This window comes from Cavia porcellus, unplaced genomic scaffold (assembly GCF_034190915.1).
Source record: "Cavia porcellus strain 051 isolate PalLab524CR breed Dunkin Hartley unplaced genomic scaffold, mCavPor4.1 scaffold_1, whole genome shotgun sequence".
NCBI lineage: Eukaryota > Metazoa > Chordata > Mammalia > Rodentia > Caviidae > Cavia > Cavia porcellus.
This window is the reverse complement of record NW_026947484.1, coordinates 164,603,345-164,622,981: the sequence shown is the minus strand read 5'-3', so window position 1 is coordinate 164,622,981 and position 19,637 is coordinate 164,603,345. Positions and strand designations below refer to the sequence as shown.

The window sequence follows — 19,637 nt, the reverse complement described above, 5'->3', positions numbered from 1 at the left end:
TTGTAAGTGAAGCTCTGAAAGCAAAGTTTTATTATTTTACGATCATCCCCACCCACGCGGTGACACCTGGTTCACGAGTGGCATCGGACGTGCAGGTTTAAGTTCTCTCCTATCAATTCGCCCGTGGGGCCCTGCCCCATGTCCGCTATGCCGGGGAGGCGGTGAGTTGCACAGCACAGGGCTGAGCTGTGCAGCTGTGGCCTGGGTTTCACCTGGTTCTTGCCTTCCTACTGGAAGGAAGGCTGCCTCCTGTGTGGGTCTTGGTTTCCTGCGCTGTGGTGTGGGCTCGAGCACTGCCCGAGGTGGGAAAGGTGCAGCATTGGTCTCAGGGCCGAGCTCCTGGGTGACCCGCTGGGGGTGAGGGGCACAGGAAAGCTCCTGCGGGCTCCCTGGGTGTCACCTCTGTGAGACCTCTGCCTTGGGGCTCACTCCCAGAGCAGAGGCCGGACCTGGTTGGGTTGATAATCTCTGTTTTTTTTTTTGAAAATGGAATTAAAAAGAAAATTCTAAAAAGCTACAGTTTTAGGCAGTGTGGCAGACTGTGGCCCTTCCAGGGGGAGAACCACCAGTGTCTCCTGAGATCTGCGCCATGTTGGAACTTAGGACGCTGGGAAACCAAGCAAGTAGCTCCCCTCCCTGGTAAGTGGCTGCGGTGTGGCAGACTACGGCCCTTTCAGGGGGAGAACCACCAGTGCCTTCTGAGATCCACACCATGTTGGAACTTACGAAGCTGGGAAACCAAGCAACCAGGCTGCCTGCCTCCCTGCTAAGCAATAGTGAACCTACTGGTGCACAGCCTAGAGTCAAACATCCCACTTCCCCTACCCCTCTTCTTCTATCCCTCCCCACCCCCCTTAGCAAATGGGAACCAGAAATCTGAGCATCTCCTAGGAGGTTGACCATAGCAAATAAGGGGGATTTCCTTCTACCATCTCTTTGAAGGCAAATATTTTTATTACTATTTTGCTCTATTCTGATTAATGGTACTGCTCTTTTCAATATTCTGTTTTGATAAGTTCTATAATGTTCTGAATTTCATTTTATTTTGATATATGTGATTGAAAGAACAACTATTGTAAAGATAATGAAATATACTGTGATACCTATTACTGTTATCCTGGTAACCTGCTATGAAGTTCTGTACCAATTTCACTGTACGATCTTAGTTGGCTTTATTCTGTCTTGTTCTGTTGTATTTTACTAGTTTCAAAATAAAATTTTTTTAAAAAGCCACAGTTTTACAAAACCCACCTTTATTCACAGAATGCTTTACAAGTCTCAGTGTGGGGACCCTTGGGGTCCGGTGGAGATGCCGCCCTGGGCTCTAAGGAGGTCTCCCAGTTCTCGTGGGTCCTGGCCACGCTGCCTACCGGAGACCCGTGAGCTGTTGTGAGACTGGCTCCAGGTGACCTTCGGACCTGGGGCTCAGGCCTGTACCACCCTCTGCACAGAAAGACCCAGAGCAGCCTGAGCTGTGCAGTGTTACTGACCTTGTTAGAATGAAGTTGTTGTATGCACTTGTGGAAATGAAGCAAATTAGCAATCATGTCACTTCTAGAATTATTGAAACCTGGGACTATCAATATGGGAGAAAGAATAGCTTGTCATTTAAATTGGAAGCATCCATGGGAAATCTTTACTTTATTGGAAAACATCTGTCCTTTCCTGAAGAGTCCTGGGAAGGAGGGCTACTGGAGACACACCTGGACATGGTTTCCCTGGAGAGTACGCTGAGTCCCCAAGTTAGAGACGGAGAATGAGGAGCCGGGCCGGTCACAGTGTGTGTCAGACCCTTGCCCACTAGTTCTGTCCTCGAGGGCTCCTGTTTGACCATGGGACAATTTAAGTAGCCATAAGGTGGTAACAGCTGTAAGAGATTAAAACCCATCAGATACCATTAAAAATCCTAAGTTCACAATGGTGCTGAGAGAGAGGGAAAGGGAGAGAAAGAAAGAAAGAGAAAGGGAGAGCGAGTGAGTGGCTGGTGGCCCCTTGGTGCCCTGGAGCCGGGCTGTGGAGGGTTTCCCTGGGTGGCACAGGTGAGGCAGGGGACGTCTGTGACCCTGGCCGGGAGGACGCCGGGCTGGGATGGCCGTGTTCAGGCGCTTGCAGATGGGCAGGTTGGGGCAGTGACCAGGAGGCAGTGGGCTGGGGTCTCCGGAGGGGACCTGGGTTCTCGCAAACCCAAGTTGGAAGGTGAGGGCGGAGTCCCAGTGAGGCCCTGGCCCCAAAGAAGCCGTTTGGCTCTGGTGAGCTGCCCGCTGCCTGGGTGCTGGGACAGTAGTGCCTGCTCCTGGTACGCGCCCACTTCACAGACCCCGGCAGCTAAGGGAACATCATTGATGTCATCCTGCACCCAGGTCCCCAGCACCCAGGTCCCCAACACCCAGGTCCCCAGCACCCAGTGTATTCAAGGGGAGGGGTTTAGTGGCAATGGGTCATTGTGGCAATGATTTTTAAAAATTCAAATTTTCATCCTATATTTCGGTCACGTGTCATATGATATTGATTTTTTAATGCATCATATAGGGATGGTCAGTAAATTCCAGCTGGGTGAGTTTCTGAGCCCGTATTTCTATAGTTCATGAGGAACACACTGTGCTGGGAGCATCCAAGGCAGGGTTTGCCAGGCGACCCTGGAGATGCCCTTTGCCGCTGTTGCCCCAGGAGAGCTGACAGGTCCATGTGTGGCTTCTCGCCTGGTGTCTTCTGCTCTGTTCTACCACACTGGGTCAGAGGGTGGGCTCGGTGCTGGTCTAGGATGTGGGAGCCTGGCTGGCGGGGCCAGCATGGAATCCACGGTGGGCAGTGGCCACCTTCAGGTCACACCATCTGTGGTGCCGGTGCTGGACCAGGGCCAGCGACCCAGCACTTTCTGAGCTGCCAAGCGATCGGCAAGGCCTTGATCCCTTCTTCCTGGCTCTTACTCTGTGCACCTCCTGCCTCTGCCACTGTGGTTTCCAGGCCAGCGGAGGTCTCGGGCTCAGGAGCAGGCATGGGGTGCAGGTGCCTGTGAGGGGCTGAGCAAGTCTGTGCCCTGTGGGTGGCAGGGAAGATGAGGCAGGAGGTCAGCTCTGCCTCCAGTAGTTTGCAGTGCTGAGGGCAGGATAAGGGGTGCGCAGACTTGCGATGGGGCCCCTCTGCGCCTGCGGAGGTCCGGTCAGTGAAGCTGCCCACTTGCCATTTCCTGAATGCTGTCTGCACCTATGTCCCACACCCGCTGGCGGGGGCAGCAGCAGGGATCCCATGTGCGTGGGAGGTGCGCAGGAACCAAGGAATCGGGGAAGAGCAGCTCCGGAGCCCTCAGAGAAGAAGAAAGAATCCATGTTTAACGTGCTTGTTAGATGCCCAGCACCACTGGCTGATCTCCTGCATCTGAGCTCCTCGGAGAGCACTGTGGGAGATGATGACCATCAGCGTCATTTTCTGTCTTAGAGAATGAGGAAACTAAGGCACCGGAGGTTAGGTAGTTGCTCCAGGTCAGCGATGGGAATCTCTGGCCTGGAGGCCATAGCCGGCTGTCTGCTATCATCGAAAGTTCTCAAAGGTTCACCATTGCTGCCCAATGTCCACTCAGGACACAGTGGAGCTGTGATTGGAGTCCACATGGTACAATCCCAGAGCCCACACTTTAGCCCCTGGGCCTGCTGCTTCCGGGGTGGCCATGATCCGAGAAGCCCCACAGCCGGCCAGGGTGGCTCTGAGCACTAGAGCTGGGGCACGGCCAGGCAACCAGGGCTGAAACCGACCAAGCAGGAGGCCCTGGGGCCACCCCACCGTGCTGTGCATTCCAAAGTCCCTGGGGGTGCGTGGAGGGCAGGGTGCACAGCGCAGTGTGCGAACTGGTGTCTTACGCAGTTCTCGCACAACCCTGGCCTGGCGTGTGACCACATCTAGGAACCAGGACATCCTCTCTGCCCCTGTGTGCCACCATCCCTAGGTACGCACAGCCACGCAGCAAGGCATCGGGCCTGGGTCCTGTGATGCCTCTTGCCACGGTGACCTCTGCTGTGCAGAAAGGGCGTCCCGGGGGCCCGGGGCTGTGAATTTGGGCTCTGAGTGATGTTGTTGAGGTTTAGTGCTTTCCACCTGGGACAAGTTATGGGTTGAATTGCACCCCCCACCTGCTAAGTCCTGACCCAACTTTAGGATGGATTTCATCAGGAAACAGGAAATGGAGCAGTGTCCCTGTGATGTGGGATGGACAGACACCCATGATGGGAGGATGGAGCAGGTCTGGCAGGAAGGGGGCACCTGGGGCTGGGGCGATGTGTTTCCAAACCCCCCTCCCCAAGCGCTCCGGAGGGAAGAGAGGCCCCACGGGCACATGCAGAGGAGGAAGTCCCCTGCCTGGCCCAGGATGGTGCCCCTGCCCAGGCTGCCGTTCTTCGGGACAGGGCACAGCCAGCGTTCAAGTCACCTGTGGCCCACACTAACCGACAGGCGGGCCTGCAAGTGGTAGGCTCAGCTTTCCCTGTGTCATGGGGCTGCACATGGGTGAGCAGCTCTGTGGGCAAGGCCAGCTCCGAGTGGACGTGGACAGTGGGGTGGGGGTGGACAGGTCCGAGGGCAGCAGTGCCCCCGCAGTCCGCTCTGCTCTGCATCGCCAGCTGCCAGGGTCTCCCAGGTGAGGACAGGGAATGGGGTTTGTGAGTTAGTCCAGTTCACACTCGTTCTTCTGGAACCTGAAGCTCAGGGCTTTCTTTCCTTCCCTCCCTCCATCTCTCTGTCTGTCCGTCCATCTGTCTCCCTTCCTCTCTTTCTCATTCTCTCTCTCCATGTGGGGTGCCTAGACATGATGGACCCAGACAGCAGGAATCGTGGGGCTGCCACGGCATGTGAGTCAGCACTAGCCTCTGGGCTGCAGGAGGGGCCGAGCACCCACAGCCCTTGGACGACCCAGAGCACCTGAGTGGATACTTCTCCTCCCTCCCTCTGGGGTGCTTTCCTCCCGCCTCCATGGAAAATGAGACACCCCTGTTCTGAGGCCCCAGTGCCCACCGTCCACCACCACCTATCTGGGGCGGGTCCAGTTCCTGGTGTGCAGGTGAGGGATGTGAATCCATTAAAGGGTCCTGAATATGTTGGGGGGATGTGACAGGATAAGTATGATGTAATTTAAGTATTTTGGCTCAGCAAATGGAAGGAAATTACATTTCCTATTATCTTCCAACAGTTATTGAAAATGAAATGAAATATATTCTAACCTCCCCCAAAAGTCAAGGTTTTTTTCCCCCTTAGACGCAGTCTTTCTGGAGTTTGTTCATTTGGTCTGCATTACCCTCCTTTCACGACTTGGAGGCATTCTGTTATGAAACATTTCGTGAAAAAAAAATGGACAAAAAAGTATACTGCATCTTTAAAATATATTGCAAGAATACTCATTTTCAGCTTTTATGGCAGCAGTAGCTGGTGTTCTTGCATGCAGTTTTGTAATTTATTCTGAACATTCTACTTAAACCTTTTTTCAATAGCATGATTTTATTAGAGTCAGCTCACTGGACTTTCCCAAAAAGGTATTTAAGATCAAATAAAACCAGTGCTTGGAAAAATATCATTACAATATGAAAGCAGTTACAAAAACATTAGTACTGCAAAGTTTTATTTCAAATGGCTGAGCCCGCTGATCCTGGGTTACAAGGCTCTCCAGTTGCAGGCTGACCAGCTAGGAGGGGAAACTGTCGTGCTAGCAGTTTTGGCTTTGGGGTGGGGGAGAGGGGAGTAGTTTGCAGGGAGGCAGGAAGATTTCCAGACTCAGGAAGCAGAAGTGGGAATCCATTCCCTCCACCCCGCCACCCAGCTCCTCTGCCTGCCCTTCCTCAGGCCCCTGGGTTTTCCGTCCCCAGGGATGCGGCCAGGCCTTTAAATGAGCCCTGTCAAAGTGCCCCTGGTTGTGAGTGACAGCTAGCTGGATGCCACATGTCTGAGGAACCTTGTCCCTCTGCGTGACTCCCCGTGCAAGGTGAGGTCTCCCACCACGTGGGTTCCTGGTGCAACACCACCTCAGCACCTCTGCCTGGCCAGGCAGTCCTCACCCGAGGCCTGCGACTCCCAGCTCCACGGAACCCGGGCGCCCTCAGCCTCGCCCTCACCCTGGACCCTGGTCTTTCCTCGGGCTGATGAGGAACCCACGTGCTCTCCGCTGCGGGCTTTCCCTCCAGGCCTCAGATCGTGGCAAAGCCTCGCACTACCAAGTTTGCGGCGTAGCCAGCTTCTGTGTGGACTTTCCAAGGCGGCTTTTAGATTGCAAGTTACTATTTGTATTACTTTTCTAAGAAGAAATATGTTTAAAAAGTAAAGTCTTTATTGCTTCCTAAAAGGCCTAGCACTCTGTGATAAATTCTCATATTTTGACTGTTAATATGTTTGAATGAAAATTATTTATACATTTGGGTGAGGTTGAGTGGTTTTCATTTGATTGCTGCCTCTGGAAATGAAAGCAGAGTAGCAGGAAATGTGCATGTCACGCCGTGATGTATACCCAGATTATGCCTGGATTGTGCGGCAGACGAACCCCAAGTAAAACCATTCCCATCAAACTGTGACAATGCAATGCCTGGCAAGGCCTCTTAGTTTGGGGGCCATTATCACTGTACAAGAATATAATCTATTGACAGCGAGGCTGTTTAATACATTCAAAGGCAGACAGTGGAAGAAATCTTGACTGTTTTCATTCGCCACTGCACAAGGCTGCAGATCAAAAGTGAATTATATTTAAAAATATGCATGTGTGATGAGGAGATGCGTAGCATTCATCAGCCTGTTTAGTCATGGTTAGGCTGACGAGGGCCCATGTCATGGCCACGTGTGGCGGGGAATAGAGACGTGAGACTCGAGATTTGATCTTCACCGTCACTGAACTGTTTCATCCACTTCGGGTCCCAGAGACGCTGGAGCCCTGCCCTGCAGGAAGCCTCATGGAGGCCAGCACGCGTGGGGTGTGCGCTGCGTGGCCTTGAGCTTCCGGAGGCCCAGTCCGAGTGTGGTGGGCAGGGTCACCGCTCCTCCACCCCGGATGCACCGGGCAGCGGACCTGCTAGGCTTTAGGCTGCAAAGCTAAGCCAGCTTTGGGGCAGGGATGCAGGCAGCCCAGGCTGAGGGGACCCACCCTGGTCCCTTTGGATGGATGCAGGGCGGCGCATGTGAGGGGCTGGGGACTGGCCTCTACGGTGCTTCTTGGGCCCCAGCCATTAATGCTCTGCAGCGCCCTGAGCATGGGCTCTGTTACAACCCAGGTGGGCCCGGGCAGTTGAGAACTGCAGCTGCAAGGCCTGATGGAACCCTTGAGTTTCCAGGGGCATCGGCTCATCAGCCGCTGCTCCACGCCCAGGATGAAAGGGATGGAATTGAGACGTGGCAGCACAGGGAACAAATGAGACAGGAAGGGCCTCAGTGTCCCCAGCTCAGCTGGCCACCACATCCTTCCTGGCCCTCTGCCGCTTTGGAAGGAAATCACTAGTGTGAGCCAGGCCGGCCGCCTCTCCGAGAAGCTGGGCCGATCAGAGTGACACAGCAGTCTCTGCCCCAAAGGCTAATGGGAAGGCAGGGCTCAGTGAGGGCCAGTCCTCACGGAGAGACCAGGACAGGACTGAAGGGTTTCAGAAGGAGGATTTCTGGAAGCAGGCTGGAGCGCTGGACGCTGTCCCAGGGATTGATGACCGCAGGTGAGAGGGGACTGACTTGTCGCTAAGGACAGGGAGGGAGCACAGGAAATCATCAGTGTCCCAGAATGGCCCCATCCCGACCCTGGGCCAGGCCCAGTGGCCTCTCTGTCCACATGGGCAGGGAGCTGACCCCGTCCCAGGGCTGGTGGGTGTACCCTAGGGGCTGCAGGTGGCGCTGCCCTGTGACGTGACCTGATTGTCTCTGACAAGGTGGGCGTTAAGGAGTAACCTGAGGAAGAGTTTGCAGAGCTGCATCTGGGGGGTGCAGGTCAGGATGGCAGCCTTGAGTCCCCTGTGCTTGGAACCCCGTGTGCCACAATGACGTTGTGCCCACCTGGCAAGGTATCACTGCCAGTGGCCCAACCCCATCACATGAAGGTGGCTGACATCCTCTCTGCATGCAGAGTCCTGGCTCACATGATGTCCTGATGTGGCCCACAGCTCAGGCCATTCAGGTCATCGCACATCTTGGGGTCTGCTTGATGGTTTTGATGAACATAACAGTTTCAGGGGACACTGGTGGGGCTTGTGTGATGTCCTCGTGGATACTCTGAGGTTATGGCCTTGGGGAGGAAGAGCTGAGAGGAAGGGGACATTCCCACCCCTCAGCAAGGACCTGCTGTCAACCTGAGCCACTGCTGTCCATGGGTTTGCAACTCTCCTGCCTCAGCCTCCCAGCTGGCTGGGGTTACAGACGTGTGCTGCTACCACACCTGGCTACAGAGGGCAGCATGTGAGAGACAGGGGCCTGACAGAGGCTGGTGGGAGCCAACTGGCTGTTCCTCACTCACTTGGCAGGAAGGGCATTGCCACCTGTCTCTGCTCCACCATGCCTGCACTGGAAGGTGGTCACCGGGCACAGCCACGTGAAGCTCATCGTGTGATGACAAGAGACCTCTTTATGAGCCGGCAGTGGGGCCAGCGCTGCACACCTGGCCCTTGGCTGTGTCCCCAGTGGCACACAGGTTCTGCTGTGTGGTGACAGTTTCTCATCAGCCCAGTACCCAAGATGGGTGGCTCCTGCTGGTCCACAGGAGGCGCTGGATGTGCCCAACACACACTTTTTCGAGGCTGCACCCTAGGTGCCCACCTGGCCCTCTGTCCCAGTGCACAGGTGGGCACTGGCCAGGAGGATGGGAGTGTCATGCACAGCATCAGCTGGAGCGACTGTGCCCTGTGTGCCCTTGCTCCCAGGCTGGAAGCTGACGCTAGAAATCAAATCATAGCCCAGGGTCCACGGGGAGGCTGAGGTGGGACAGACACAGCCGGGCCTTGGGCATCCTGGTCAGCACTGAACGAGGCCGGGCGGAGGAGCTGGGAAACCACCGGCTGCCAGGCACAGGGCCAATGCTGAAGCTGGTTCTGCAGAGTACAGTGTCCTGCCTAAGCCTCAGCTAGGTGGAGCCAAGCACAGTCATCTGCTTGACTGGGGGTTGCGCTACACTGACCCTAGGGTGCCCGAAGGACAGAAGTCCCCATGCTGGGCTGGGAGGTGACGTCAACCAAGCTGGTTATGCTCACTTAGCTGTGGGGCAGAGGCCTCCTGTCCCCTGTCCTGATAGCCTGGCCCCGCTGCGAGGGCCGAGCTGACCACTTCCCCTCAGTCTTCAGCTCAGATGCCCAGGCTAGGCCGCCTGCAGGGCGGAGTGAGCCCGAAGGTCTGTGTGCCTGCTCCCCTGGGCGCCTCTTGACGCCCACCGCATGGCCTGGACCTATGCACCTCGGAGACCTCGTGGGCGGGAGGAGGAAGCAGTGTGTGCAGGTGGCACCCTGGGCACCATCTGCCCGGCACTCTCCTCTGGTCGGTGGTGCCCGTCCTGCCTCCCTCCCTGCCTCCCTCCCTCCCCAGAACTTCAAGGTTGCTCCCTGGATTCCTGCTTGGTGGGAGACAGTGGGGGCACTGCTCGGAGGATGGCACCAGGCTGGCCTGGCCTGACCAAGGCGACATTGGCGGCAATGCCCTGCTGACCAGAGCATCCTGGGAGCCCTGAATGAGGACCCTGCTCCAGACGCCTTGGTTCTCATGGACCGAGGTGGGCGGGCAGAGGGGCCCAGGGTGGTGACGACGGCACTGTGTGTTGGAGAGCTGAGACGCAGTGGCAGTGGAGCTGTGACAGGATTGTGGGAGGGGCACCCATCTCCAGCCAGCTGTAAGCCTGTGGGCAGACGTGGAGGGGGTCCTGGGTGACTCTGTGGAGGGCACTGGGGACCCCAGTCTGCTCCTGATGAAGAGGAATGGAGAAGTCTCAGCCCTTCTCTTATGTTTCCTGCCAGACTATAACTGTGATGGTGGGAGCCACAGCAGTTTCACTACAGCCACGAGCAAGCAGCTGCCGGAAGTAAGCCTGGTAAGCACTGACCTTTGGCGTGCCTGTGATGTGAGGAGGAAGCCTGTCCTGCCTGTTTACCCTCAGCCTGCTGCAAGTGGCAGCAGAAAGTGCTGGAAACATCACGGCTGCATTTCAAATGACATTAGTAAAGTTTACATAATAACAAGCCAGGATTGTTTTGCACCTGCAATTCTGCTAAAGGATCGCAAAGCTATTTCGCAGAAGAACACACAGGGAACACTGCGAACTGTGGTGTCTCTAGCCGCACTGTCCTGGCTGCCTCCATGTCCTGGGTGGGTCATGGCATTGCCCTCTCCTGCCCTTTGTGGCTTTGGGGAGGAGCTGGAGGTCTCACTGGCCGGATGCAGTGAGTACAGTGGCCAGGGACACTGTGCCCGTTTGTGTGAGCTGCCCGTCCGCTGGATGGTGCTCGGGCAGCAGCACTGTTTCTGACCACACTGGATGAAGACCCTCAGGAGAGAGGCTCCAGAGCTGCTGCAGGAAGTGGCAGGGTGATGGGACGTGTGCTAAACAGGGGTCATGGCCACATCTCTTGCTGTCACGGTCGGTTCCGTCTGCGTGCAGGTGGTGTTTGAGTCGCCCCTCTTCCTCCCTCCCCCTTTCCCTCCCCCTTCATGCTAATGCTGCCCTGGCCGGGGACCAGAGCCACCCCATAGAGGGGTTCAGGCCTGGCCCCCAGGAGCATGGTCACCCGCAGCCCAGGCTTCATGGGTGGTGATGGCTGTCAGCCTTGGTGTGCTATTCCCCCCACTGACCAGGACCCGACAGGCCTGGCCTTTGCTGCCCCTGAGGTACTAGATCCACAGCTTGGGCCACTCGGGGCAGGAAGCCATCTCTGCACACAGATGCGTGGCTGTGGCACACTGAGCTGCTCCCACTTAGTCCCCACGGGCATCTTGAGGGACACCAATGACTGCACCCCACTCTGCAGAGCAGGAAGGAAGGCTGGGTGGCTTCTCCAGTGTGGCCCAGGGGCGAGGAGGGTGGCATCCCTAGTGCCACAGCCCTCCCCTCCCCTGCCATCCTCCTCCCCGCCCCCCCCCCCCCAGCAGTGAAGGAACCGCAGCCCTGAAATAGGGAGCTGGATGCTGCCCCGGTCCCCACACTGGGCCTGGCTTGGGCTTGGGCTAGGCGCTGGGGAGAAGGCCAGCTTCCTGTGTCCCATCCTCTGTTGTCCTCCAGCCCTGTCCCTCTGTCCACATCTGGGGGCAGACCCCTCCAGGCCTGGGACGGCCCCACACCCAGGGCTGTGGATGTCCACCTGCACGAACTGCCAAGGGCCGGGCCCGGCCACCAGAGGTCCCCGCCAAAGGACAGCCTGGGAGTGGGAAAGCCTTTTGCGCCCCGTCTGTTCACAGAGCAGCTGCCACACGTCGCAGCCCCGAGAGGGAGGAAGCTTCACGGAGAAGGCGTCATTTCTAACTAAAGAAAAATGCTGCTTCTCAGCCGGAAACCTGGCCCTCGCTCCGTCTGACAGCGAAATAGACGGTGGTGGTTTTGGGAGACTCGTGGTGGAAAGTCAGGCAGGAGAGGTAATCAGCGGCCTGGCATTTATTCTCGAAGTAGGAATATTTGTCCCTCAAAGTCAGGCTGCGTGGAATATTAGCATTTGAATAAATTATTCAGCACCTTCCAGAGAAAGCAAGGGGAGAAATCTTTCCAGCATTATAACATGGCAATCTACAAGGTAGTAGAAAAAGAAGGATATCATTTTTCCTTCAATTACAAAAGGCAAATATTTATTATTTATAAGTATGCGCCTTCTATAGGCTTAAATGTTATTTATGGACCTGTTGCACAGTGATTTTCAGTGTAACTCATTATTTTTAGCCTCCGGGTGTTGTAAAGCAGCACGGATATATTTAATGAGACTGCTACTCCGCACAATTACCCTGTAATCATTATGTAAAATGTGCTATTAATTAAACCAATTTCTGTTAGAACATTCGCTTCTGCAGGGCTTAATCTTAATCTCCAGCAATCTTTCTCTCTGTTTTTCACCTATTAATTATGTGATTACTTTTTAAGTTACCTATGATAAAATATGTTTTATTTGGAAGCCTACATCTGTCCATTAGGGGAATTTGACCCACGGTTTTTGGAGACCACAGGGCAGAAGTTTCAATTTCTTGAACTAGAGAAAGCTCTAGGTTGGAGGTCATTTTTGTGAAACTGGATATTTTTGGTAAATCAAACCCTGAGATATTCCCTTTTTGGCTTAAATAACACTATATAAAAATCTCTAGTTTTGTGACTTACAGAAATGTAATTATTTCTCAGTGTCTGAGGGGACTGGTACTGCCCCCCATCACCAGCAGCAGGACCCCACATCTGGAAGGGGTCAGGGCCCGCCTATAAAATGCTGTGGAGATTTTCTGAGACAGAGTCTCACTTGTAGTCTAGGCTGGCCTTAACTCACCGTGTAGCTCAGGCTGGCCTCAAGTTCATGATGATCTTCCTGCCTCAGCCTCCAGCATACTGGGTTACAGGAACGCAGCACCTTGCCTGGCTGTGTCCTGTACACTTAAATCACTTCTAGGTCACTGGTGATGCAGAATGCAGTGAACATGCTGTGGAAGTCACTGTTACATTATACTGAGGAGTAATTATAGGAACACCGTGTGTGTTCAGTACAGATGCATTGTTTGCTCTATTTTCAGTCCACAATTGGTTGAATCTTTAGGTGCAGAGCACGTGGGCGTGGTGGACCCACTGCCTCAGTTTCCCTTTGCTCGAGTCAGTGCAGTCTTGAGTTCATATCCTGTGAAAGGTGTTGTGTCGGTCAGCTTTCCTTTCCTGAGACAGAAGCCTGAGGAAGCTCACCACGTTGGGGTCAGTGCATGGCCAGCAGCTTCCTCCACCGGGCCCAGCAGGGAAGGAACACTAGCGGGGAGGAGCGGTCGAGGAGCTGCTCACCTCCTGGCAGCAGGAAGCAGGGAGACAGAGACGAGAGGGCTGGGACCAGAGGGAGCACTTGCTGTGCTGGCCCCACCTCTCAGGGGCCCCTTCAGCCAAGATTCATCCTGATGGGTCAGCACCCTCGGGAGCTAGGCTCTCCTGCAGCCCCACCTCTGAGCTCTGCTGCCTGCGGGTCAAGGCCTACATGCAAGGGTCTTGGGGACACTTCCTGTTTACACCCTGGCAGGTGGGGGGGGCACTTCCTATTTATATCTGGACAGATGGGGGACACTTTGTGTTTACACCCTGGCAGTTGGGGGACACTTCCTATTCATAGCCTGGCAGGTGGGTGACACTTCCTGTTCACACCCTGGCAGGTGGGTGACACCTCCTGTTCACACTCTGGCAGGTGGGGACACCTCCTGTTCACACCCTGGCAGGTGGGTGACACCTCCTGTTCACACTCTGGCAGGTGGTGACACCTCCTGTTCATACCCTGGCAGATGAGGGACACCTCCTGTTTACACCCTGGCAGTTGGGGGACACCTCCTATTCATAGCCTGGCAGGTGGGTGACATTTCCTGTTCACACCCTGGCAAGTGGGTGACACCTCCTGTTCACACCTTGGCAGATGGGTGACATTTCCTGTTCACACCCTGGCAAGTGGGTGATACCTCCTGTTCACACTCTGGCAGGTGGGGACACCTCCTGTTCACACCCTGGCAGATGGGTGACACTTCCTGTTCACACCCTGGCAGGTGGGTGACACCTCCTGTTCACACTCTGGCAGGTGGGGGACACCTCCTGTTCACACTCTGGCAGGTGGGGGACACCTCCTGTTCACACTCTGGCAGGTGGGGACACCTCCTGTTCACACCCTTGGCAGGTGGGTGACACTTCCTGTTCACACCCTGGCAGGTGGGTGACACCTCCTGTTCACACTCTGGCAGGTGGGGGACACCTCCTGTTCACACTCTGGCAGGTGGTGACACTTCCTGTTCATACCCTGGCAGATGAGGGACACCTCCTGTTTACACCCTGGCAAGTGGGTGACACCTCCTGTTCACACTCTGGCAGGTGGGGACACCTCCTGTTCACACCCTGGCAGATGAGGGACACTTCCTGTTCACACCCTGGCAGATGAGGGACACTTCCTGTTCACACCCTGGCAGGTGAGGGACACCTCCTGTTCATACCCTGACGGATGTGCTCTTGACATCAGCTCTCTGTTGGTGTTAGCATTTGGTTGCAGGGATTCAGGGTCGGGGACACAGTGATGTGGAGGGGACTCCTCCCTCTCCCCAGGCACCGCGTCCTCTCTGTGGTTACCCTGGCCATGGCGAGGAGAACTCGCTTTCCAGTACTCACTGGTTCTCACTGTTAAGAGGACAGTATTTGTTTAAAGCAATTTTTGATTTTGCTTTTCTCTCTAGAGCAAGCCTCGAGGGACAACAGGAGCAAGGCATGGGACGGTGATGGAGGCCAGGGCAGGGCTGGAACTGGTGAAGCTGTGAGGTGTGTGCGCCTCCTTTCTGTGAGGAATGAGATCACCCGCACTGCAGACGCAGCCTGCAAAAATAAAAATTAAGGGGAAATTGACTTTACCAGTAATTGGTGAAGCTGGCATCTGGCGCCTTCTGATGGAATCCACTGAGAAGAGCACAGAGCTTCTGGGTTTTCTCGTCCAAAATTCATCATCTGAATTTAATTAGGGGAAATCAGATCGGCTCGATTAGCAGGACATGCATGCAGGAAGGGCTTGGATTCTTCTACTGTACCCATATGTTGTCAGGCAAATCAGGTCGTGGCACCTCAGACTGACAAGGCTGAAGCATCCGATGGCAGAGTGTGCTGAGGGAGCCTAGCAGAAAAGCCACAGAGAGCACTATGGGCCTGTGATCCCAGCACTCAGGACGCAGAGGCAGGAGGGTCACTGAGAGCTCGAGGCCAGCCTGGGCTAGAGTGAGAGCCTGTCTCCAAACAAAAACACAAACATTATTGGACAACTGGCACATTTTAAATTACCTGACAATTAAATGCTGTATCAATATTAAATTTGCTAATTTTGACAAAAAAAAAAAAAAAAAAAAAAAAAGGGAAGCCTTGGGCCTGGCCTGTCGCTTGCCCCCACAGAGGGATGCATGCTGGCCACATCGTGCACATCTGCCAATGCTCCAGGGCCACCTGAACCCAGGACGAAGCTCGAGGAGCACGTGGCCCTCCCACGGTGGAGCCTCTGAGTGGTTCTGTGGTGCTGTGGCTGTGCCCCGCTGTCCCCTGAGCCCAGGGAGGTCTCGCTCTGTCTGCACTGTTCACAGTGCCACTCCCTTGAGGACATCAGAGAGGTGACTTGTGTCTCTTCGGGCATCCATCTAGGACTGGTGCTGCCCGAGGGGAGAGGCTCAGGGCTCACAGTGTGCCCACGACACTCTCCCAGTGCCAGAGGTCCCTGGCCACACGGGCTCTCAGCCATGGGAGTCGGTGGCCATGCAGGTTCCCTCCAGAGTCGAGATGGGACGACACCCCAGGGTCTTCAGAGGAGGCCTCGCAGAAGAGGAGACCAGTGAGGTGATGAGGACAGCACGGTGACAACTCCACCACCATGCTCACCCAGGGGCAGGTGGGGCAGCTGCATCATCCACAAGAGATGGGGCTTGGCTTGGGGTGTAGCACAGAAAGAGCTTTGTAAACAGAAAGGAGGCATGGAGCCAGCGGGGAGGGCAGAGGCGACTCCTAGCACCCCGGAGGATGGGAAAATGAAGGCAGGGGAAGCTGGGGCGGGGCCTCTCCTGATGGGAGAGAGGAACGGCTCCCCCGCGGCAGCAGGATGGTCTATACCCTGGGGAGGACGCCAGCCTCAACGCCGCTGCCCTACAGCTTGTCTGGCTGGCTGGCCTGGCCCTGCCTCCTTGGAGCTGGAACCACTTGGTTACAGGCTCGATTTGGGCCTCCGTGTTCTTGGGGCTGACCTTGCTGTAGCCCCACACATGTGATTACTTCCCACTTCAGCTGATCCTCACAAATGACAGTGTGCAGAGGGGTGGAGGGAGAGAGTCTAAGGGGCTCACAGACACCCAGAAATACACTCAATACTGGTGCCATGCAGTCAGATCAGAACTAGAGCTCGGAAGGACGGCACACCTGGGGAATGGGGTGCACGCAAATCCCCTGGGCCCTCCGGACGGGAGTTTAGCAGTAGCATCAAGGTGTGGACCTAGTTCCATGCCAGGGGGGTAGAATGCCACAAGAAAGAGGCAACACATGTGCAAAAGGGTTGTCTTCGGTCTGAATTGCCACTGCTAAAAACTAGAAGTCCTCCAAGGAGCTGGATAAATAACCCACATAGTGTTCCACAAGCCACAGTGGAATACTATGCAGCTGTTAAAAACACAGGGTAAGTGGCTGTGTAAAAGCACGAGGTGATTTCCAGCTATGTGACCTGGAGCAGGTTAGTTAATCAGTGTCTCTGTTTCCTCATCTGCAAAGCAGTAAATTCCCATGTAAGTAACAATACGGTGATGGCCACAGTTAGATGTCCTTGACCCACAGCAACATCTACCTCAGAGGACCGATGTGGGAAAGGGTGTTCATGTTCATGTAGATTCTTGGACTGACTGGTGCGTGGGAGTCTGTGTTAGTCTTTGATGTTATTATTGTTGTAAATTTTTATGTAAAAAAACAAGTTTCAGGAAGGTGGGTGGAGTATTAAAGAGCTGGGTAAAGGAGCTGGCTGGGGGCACTATGGCAAGTGCCTGCCTGTGAGGTACTGGTTTTGTCCCTGGTGCTGCTCTGAAAGGAAACAAAAACCAAACCAAAACAAAACAAGCCCAGCCCTGGGGACACGGACTCCTGGTGCCGTGGGAGCTGCGATGGCGGTGAATGGATGGAGACTTCTGCCATGGGCCTTGCCCATCTGGTGTGGAGAGTGGGAGCGTGGGGTGGGCAGGCTCAGTCCTGGGGACCTCTGGTCGGCTTTGCAGGATGAAGAAGGGGTTTTCCTGGTAGGGACAGAGTCGGGAGGGTTCATGTGTTGGGAGAGTCCGGCCCGGTCGCAGGTGCTGGAAGCCCTGGCCCTGTAAGCCTTTTATTTGTATTGGCCATGGTTGCAGGATGTGATGACCATGGTCCCTGAGGGCAGCTGGCGCCGGGACTCAGAGCACCTTGAGTCACTTTCTGTCCTTCTTTCCATCCCCTCTCTCCATCTCCTGGTCCCCATGTCATCTTTTCTTTGCTCTGTGATTTGCTTACGCTTTGGGTTCTCATGGGAGAGACGCTTGGCAGGGTTTCAGCCTGCATCTTCTGCTTCCCCTTGCGCAGGGCCGGGTGACACAGGTGTGCATGGCTGTCAAGCCCACCGATCCTGTGGTGAAGACACAGTCTGTGGGTTCCCCGAGGTGCAGCAAGGACGCCTCAATTTTAAAGGTCAGACTAAGGGAAGCCTGGGGTGGTTTGTGAGCACAGAGTGAATCAGCTTGAGCTACCGTCCCTGGCACAGGGCAGTGCTGGGGTCTGGGGGCTGCCAAGGGCCGAGGGGGCTGCAGTCCTCGCTACCTTGGATGGAACACACTGGGAGGGGCGAGGCTTTGCCCTGCTGGGAGCCTGATCGACTCTGTGCCTGCATGGGTCCTGCCTTGGGGTCCTGGGCCAAGACAGGGCTGCAGTCCCCCGGGGGTGGGGGCTCGTCCTGGGGCCTTTGGGCCACTCCTCTGTGGCCAGGTTCCACCAGACCCCCTTGGCCTGCACTCTGCTTCCTGATTCGAGCCTGGGTGGAACTGAGTGCAATCTTCGGAATAATCTCTCCAGCTCCTGGAGCTCACTTGTGTGTTTGATTTGATGTTTTTTTTTTTTTTTTTTTTTTTTTAAAACAATGAATTTTATGTTTGAAGCAGTTTCAGGCTTGCAGGAAAGTTGCTCACAAGCCCCTCCTGCACCCCCTTGGTTGTTCAGGCATCCGCCAGTGTGGTCTGTCACAACTCAGGAGCCAGGACGGGCTCAGTGTTTCTAACCAAGGCTCCTGGGATGTTGGGGTTCACACTATGTGTGTCCGGTTGTGTGGGTTTTGACAAATATGCCCACTGGGACCTTCCTCCAATTCATTTTTTTTTTAATGCTTTAAAACTTTTTTTGGAGACAGACTCTCATTGTGTATTCAAGGCGGGTCTTGAGCTCACTGTACAGCCCAGGTTGGCCTGGACCCTCAGAGACCCTCCTGCCTCAGCCTCCTGAGTGCTGCATGACAAGAGTGCACTTCCACCACTCTGGCCTCCTCCTATTCATGGGCGCTGGCCACTCCTGGGCCCATGAGAGACGCTGCCTTTTGCGCTGCTCCTATGGGGTTCACCGTAGCATACGAGGGCCTTAGCAAGTCCAATTGCCTTTGGAGTTAGGTGCACATATTATCACAGCATACAGGGCTAAAACGCTTATAACCATTTTCTGTTTTCAGGTTGAACCTCTCAGTTTTACAAAGGAGAGAGGAGCACTGGATCCTGTGGTTAATTCAGTGTGTAAAAGAACTCTATTCCTGTATGCATTCAAGAATCCCTCAGCCAATCAATAAACACTCGCTGGGCCTGGCTGCGGTGCACCTCAGTCAGACGAGGGCAACAGAGGAAGAACCTGCTCCTGAGAAGCCAGTCCCTGGCAGTTCCAGGCCTGACTGTGGCACCCCATGCTGAGAGCCCTGGATGCCCTGACAGGCCCTGGCTGGAAGCACCGTGATGATTCCTGTTTCCGGCCGGGGCTGCAGCTAAGTGACCTCACATGGCCTCACGGCCAAGGCAGGGTGGAGCTGAAACCTGACCGTTCCACTGTTAACCCTCCCCCCCTCCGTGCCACTGGAGGACATGGGTCCTGGGTTCAAGTCCCATGCTGGCTTTTTAACCTTAGACCTGCAGTGCCCCTCCTTGCTGCAGCCTGGCCACTTGGAGCTGCACTTGTGTTCCTCGCATTCCTACCTGGTAAAAAGCAGACTCTCCGTTCTGAGTCTCCTCAACACCGATCTGGACGCTATAGCTTTGCTGCACGGCTTGGGGTGTGGGCTTCGTGGGCAGGCGTTGGCATGGGTGCTCTTTGCCTTGTGTTTACGTGGCCCTAAGTGATCTATTCCAACAAGCACAGTTTGGAGGACTGGTCTCGTGGCCTTTTTCTAACACGTATTAAAAGAAATTCTCAGCTCTTCAGGTAGAAAAGGCAGGGCTGCCAGGCCACTAAATTTTCACTGGCCACGAAGCTAGGTGTCCCCAGAGGTCTCTGTGTCCATCTGTCCCGCAGTCCTGGCACTGGGCACAGAGAGAGGGCTCTACTTGCTTATGCCCAGGAGAGAGAGTGGCAACCAGTGACGATCTCCTGGTGCCTGCTGAGGCCCTCCGCACCAGAGAGTGATGGGACACTGAGGGCTGGCAGGGGTCTCCGGGAGGTGCGGGAGCCTGCACCTGGGGCACCCACAGGGTGACGAGAAGGGGTGGCCTCCAGGTCCTTCCAACTCATGAGGGACCCTCCTTTCGTGGCACAAATCCTCTGATTCCTTCGTCATCAACTGCTCATTCATTGTCCTAGCCCCTTGGGGAGTGGGCTGGAGAGAAACGCTGCTGTCTCAGTCCTGCTTGGCAAAGGGAAAAGGAAGGGACATGCGCTGCCTGCCAGGCCCCGCACGCCGCCTTGCCGGGTTTTGTGTCTTACCTCCTGATCCTCGCAGAGAGCCCCTTTCCCATCCCAGGAGGCC

The 19,637-nt window shown here is 55.2% G+C and overlaps 2 long non-coding RNA genes across 3 annotated transcripts; both read left to right on the top strand.

The window, feature by feature from the left end:
- The first annotated feature begins 7,500 nt into the window (after positions 1-7,500).
- On the top strand, positions 7,501-15,528 carry LOC106025516 (uncharacterized). 2 transcript variants are annotated; one of them, XR_001199091.2, is made up of 3 exons: positions 7,501-7,664; positions 9,939-10,012; positions 14,347-15,528. It is a non-coding gene; the product is annotated as an uncharacterized LOC106025516 (long non-coding RNA). The 2 variants fall into 2 exon arrangements; XR_010050959.1 differs by lacking the exon at positions 14,347-15,528 and having other exon boundaries at positions 9,939-11,958.
- Positions 15,529-17,000: 1,472 nt separating this feature from the next.
- Positions 17,001-18,500, top strand: LOC134473520 (uncharacterized). Its single transcript, XR_010043806.1, has 2 exons — positions 17,001-17,335; positions 18,360-18,500. It is a non-coding gene; the product is annotated as an uncharacterized LOC134473520 (long non-coding RNA).
- The last annotated feature ends 1,137 nt before the right edge of the window (positions 18,501-19,637 follow it).